Genomic DNA, 4,987 nt, shown 5'->3' with positions numbered 1-4,987 from the left:
ACTGTTGAACAACTATTTTGAAGCCGCCAAAGCAAGGATGTGCAAGGAGATACTCGTCCTCGCGCTTAAAACATTATTTTCACAAGTCAATGACTAGTAAAATCAATCCAACGGATCTTTCAAATCTCAAGGGTAGGGGTGGATACGAGCCGAGCCGAGCCCGAACATGGTTCAGCTCGTTTTCGGCTCGTTTTCAGTTAAGCTCAGCTCGGGCTCGTTTCGGGCTCGCCGAGCTCATTAAAACATATGTTCGTGTTCGGCTCGTTTTATAATTTAAATGTTCGTGCTCGGTTCGCCCTAACTCGTGTTCGTATCTACTAGCTCGGGTTCGCTCGGCTCGGCTTTAAGCTCGGGTTCTAGGTTCGTCAACAGTTAATATACAAAATAGATGGGAAATTCTAGTACCTTTGAAAAACAGAGGAGAGGAGATTTGCAAAAGATTTCTCTAGTTAGGATTTGAACTTTTCAACACTCCAATCTTTAACGTAATTCTCATGGAAACAAAAGGACCAAAACACCACAACGAACGACAAACGAGTCAGTAGCAACTTTTATTTCTCTTCTCTACCACCAGCAAATCAAATCAAAACGGCAAAAACATCAAAGCCAATGCCAAACTCGCAACAAAAAGATTGAACACCAGCAACAACAAAGAAATTGAAAATAAAAAAGAAATTCAGAATTGCGAACTTCATAAGATCCAAAAAAATTTTGCTGAATCCTTACTGAAACCCCCTTCTCTGGAGATTAACAGAAGACTTTATAATCAGAAATGATCATATATTACTCAATTTCTAAGTGTTTTAACAACTTCACAACCAACTATGAACCTTTAAAAAAAAAGTTCAAAAATGAAACAAAGAAGAAACCAGCTCAATAATAGAAAGATGAAAGAATATTCAGCTGAGAAATTAACCAAAAACTATCAGGAAGTTTCCGTAGCTGTCGGCGGCTGAACGGTTTAAACTGTCAGCGAATGTAGGAGTCTGAACGGCAGCAACAGTTCTGGAGAAATGGGAAGAAGAAGAGAAGAAAATGTTAGGTTTTTTTGGGGTTTAATTAGAAGAAGAGAAGAAAACTATCAGGAAGTCTCCGTAGCTGTCGGCGGCTGAACGGTGTTGCAATCGTGGTGGCTGAACGACGGTTTAAACTGTCAGCGAATGTAGGAGTCTGAACGGCAGCAACAGCTCTGGAGAAATGGGAAGAAGAAGAGAAGAAAATGTTAGGTTTTTTTGGGGTTTAGTGTAGTTTAATTAGTCTCAAACGGTGGCGTTTTTTAATGTAATATAAGGCCATCAAAAGCAAACTTTTCAACAGCTGTTACTGTGGATAATAGAAGCCCAACTCAACATAATGAAGGCCAGCTTAATAGCGAGCCCAACTCAGCTCGCCGAGCCGACCGAGCCGAGTACTACCCTGTTCGGGTTCGGGCTCGTGTTCGTTTTCTGATTTTTGCTTAAGCTCGTGTTCGTGTTCGTGCTCGTTTATAATAGGCTCGTTTCGGGCTCGTTCGAGCCAAGCTCGTTTCGAGCCCGAAAAAGCTCGCCTCGAATCCAGCCCTACTCAAGGGTATATAAATAAGTTGGATTGAAATCAAAAGAGTTAGAGAACATATCTAAAGCATTCAAAAATTCTTATCTAAATCTTTAAGCTTTTAATCTCTCAGTAGAAACCAAAAACTTATATCTTTAAGAGAAATATGTATACACATTAGTAAAATCAACCTAATAAAGACATATTCTATTTGTAAATCTTTTTTCTAATTATACTGTGGTGAAATCTCATATTATTATTATAAAAGAGCAAAATCCTGAGCTAATTAATATAATCTAAAAGTGATTTGAATAAAAACTTTAAATTGGTTGTTTGAAGAAATGGATGTAGGAGAATTGAGATAAAAAGCTCCGAACCACTCTAAATCCCTAAATATTTTATAAACTCTTATCCTTTATGTTTTCATTGTTTATTTGACTGTTTGTTTGTGTTTAATAAAAAATATTAACCCTTGCTCCAATCATTGTTTGCTATTAGTGTAATGTGTTAATATAATCAGGAGGTTTTAAATTAAAAATTAAGTATAATCCAATCATGGTTTATTAATCAAATTTATGATCAAACTAAAAACACCCTCAAATTGTATCTCTGACAAAGAAACTCCCTTATTTAATAAACACCGTAGTCTCCGAAGTACAGCATTCACTTCATCTTCCTCTTCCTTCTCGGCTCCTGCGTCCGCCGCCACTCCAGACTCAAAACAATGTCGGCTATGGAGTCTCTCATCCTCCAACTCCATGAAATCTCCGCAGTCAAATTCGGAAACTTCAAGCTAAAATCCGGCATCTCCTCCCCCGTCTACATCGACCTCCGTCTCATCGTCTCCTACCCCTCCCTCCTCCGCCAAATATCCTCCAGCATCATCTCCTCCCTCCCCTCCTCCACCCGATACGACACCGTCTGCGGCGTCCCCTACACCGCCCTTCCTATCGCCACCTGCGTCTCCATTTCCAACGACATCCCCATGCTCATGAGCCGTAAAGAAATCAAAGACTACGGCACCTCCAAAGCCATCGAGGGCACCTTCAAGCCCTCCGAGACCTGCTTAATCATCGAAGATTTGGTCACCAGTGGCACCTCCGTGCTCGAGACGGCGGCGCCTCTCCGTGCTGCGGGACTTGTTGTTAAAGACGCCGTTGTTTTGATCGACAGAGAGCAGGGCGGGAGGGAGAATTTGAAGGAGAATGGGATTGAATTGCATTCGATGATTATGTTGAGTGAGATAGTTAGGGTTTTGAGGGAGAAGGGGAAGGTCGATGAAGAGATACAGCGTGTGGTGATGAATTTTTTGGAGGAGAATAAGAAGGTGGGGGTGCCCAATATTGGGGCTGGGGCTAGGGCGAGGCTTAGGGTTAGGGGTTTGAGATATGAGGAGAGATTGAAATTGATGAAGAATGAAATGGGGAAGAAGCTGTTTGAAGTAATGGTGAAGAAGGAAAGTAACTTGTCTTTGGCTGCAGATGTTGCCACTGTTTCTGAGTTCTACAAATTGCTGACAAGGTCTTAGTGTTTCTGTTTTTGATTTTTTTTTTTTCTAATTATGACAGTCATTGTTTTTAGCTTAGAATAGAAAATTGGGTTTTAGGGTTTAAGAGTCAAATTCCCAATTTTTTGTTTCCTCAAGTGTTACATTTGAATTTGAAAGTTTGGCTTCTTAACTAAAATATTGTTACTTGTAACCATCGTGTGCCCAGTGGGATCTGGTAAAGCATATATTTGCGAAAAGAAAGATTGTTTTATTAAAACATGTGTTTTGAAGTAACATGATGTGGCTTTAAAGATAGGACCGGCAAATGCACATGAGGGTGGGAGGTTGGTTGCTAATCTTGAGTTAGGTCTGAAGTTTTTGCCTGATTTATTTGTGGATTGATCTGGTCAATGCCAGGTTTTTCACTTTAGAGTAGCATTTTTGGTTGCCTTGTTCCTGAGATTAAGCAGTTTGGTTTATGATATTTGATCTGTGTTTACTTATTTATGTAATTGTTTTAGGACTTTATTGACAATTGATTATAACCTTGTTTGCCATTCGACGGATATAAAATAAACTGCTTTATCATCTGGTTTATAAGAAAATATGCATCTTTTTTTCTGATTTATTTTTGAACTCTTATGTAGGTTGGACCAGAGATCTGCTTATTGAAAACCCATGTTGATATATTGCCTGATTTCACCTTGCCAAACTCCGAGCACTAAATCCCTGAACTTCTTTTGGCCAAATAATCATACTATATCTGCATTGTAGTTCAGTGCATTTTTTGAATTATTTGTTAATTATATTTATTGTCATGTTACATCTAAAAATGTTTATTATTCTCCTGAAGATTGCAGAAAAACATAATTTCCTAATATTTGAAGATCGTAAGTTTGCAGACATTGGTAATACTGTGACTATGCAGTATGAATGGTAAGACTTGGCATTTTTATTTTTCTCAATATCTTCTTTGTATATCCTTGCCTTGGCCTGAGGCCTATTGGTTCTGTTGTATTCAGAGGTGTATTCCGTATACTGGAATGGGCTGATATAATTAATGCTCACATAATTTCTGGACCCAGAATCGTCTATGGACTGAAATTGAAGATTAGTAGAAACTGTAACGAATATCTGACTTTTAGTATGGCTCAACTTATCCTTTTCTATTGCTTTGCTCACTCTTGATGTATTTAGGGTTTGCCTCGTGGTAGGGGCTTGTTGTTGCTTGCTGAAATGAGTTCAGCTGGTAACTTGGCAACAGGAGAGTACCCAGCTGCAGCTGTGAAAATTGCTGAGGATCACTATGACTTTGTCATCAGCTTCATCTCAGTTAATCCAGCATCATGGTCACGGGTACTGGCCAATCCGGCATTTATTCATGCAACCCCTGAAGTTCAAATGGTAAAGGGTGGTGATAGTCTCAACCAGCAGTACAATACTCTACATTCTGTAAATTCTGCTGCCCTCATTAGCTCTCCTGCATTGGGAACACCATTTTTTTTTTTCACTAGAACAGGAAGGATCGGCGCATATCATAACTATATGGCTGATGATGACAATTTTTGTTTTCCATTTAGATGTACATTTTCAGCAATTTGGCATAATAATTTAAGTACCCACAAGAAATAAAAATAGAATTTCAAATTCTGGGGACCAATCAATGGTAGTCCAAACAGGGCATAAATTTCTCTAGCCAACTAATTGCAGAATTGTACAATGGCCATGCGATGTTGTCTTTTGGGTAGACATTGTCAACTTCATTAACTTGTTAGAAAAATGATTTTCCAGGTTATATACTATAGGGGCAGCGACATTATCATTGTGGGTGGTGGAATTATAAAGGCAGCCGATCCTGCAGAGGCAGCTTCTGAATACAGACCTCAAGAATGGGATGCATGCTTGTCTAAGTGCTCCTAACACCATTCTGCTCCAGCCCTATCACATGTCTGAGTGGGTTTAAAT

At 39.3% G+C, this 4,987-nt stretch overlaps 1 pseudogene; it reads left to right on the top strand.

Annotated features, from left to right (window-relative positions):
• Window positions 1-2,182: 2,182 nt before the first annotated feature.
• LOC123199383 lies at window positions 2,183-4,987 on the top strand (annotated as a pseudogene).

This window comes from Mangifera indica, chromosome 2, assembly GCF_011075055.1.
Source record: "Mangifera indica cultivar Alphonso chromosome 2, CATAS_Mindica_2.1, whole genome shotgun sequence".
Classification (NCBI taxonomy): domain Eukaryota; kingdom Viridiplantae; phylum Streptophyta; class Magnoliopsida; order Sapindales; family Anacardiaceae; genus Mangifera; species Mangifera indica.
Note: the sequence above shows the minus strand (reverse complement) of the source record. Positions and strands in the feature narration are given on the sequence as shown.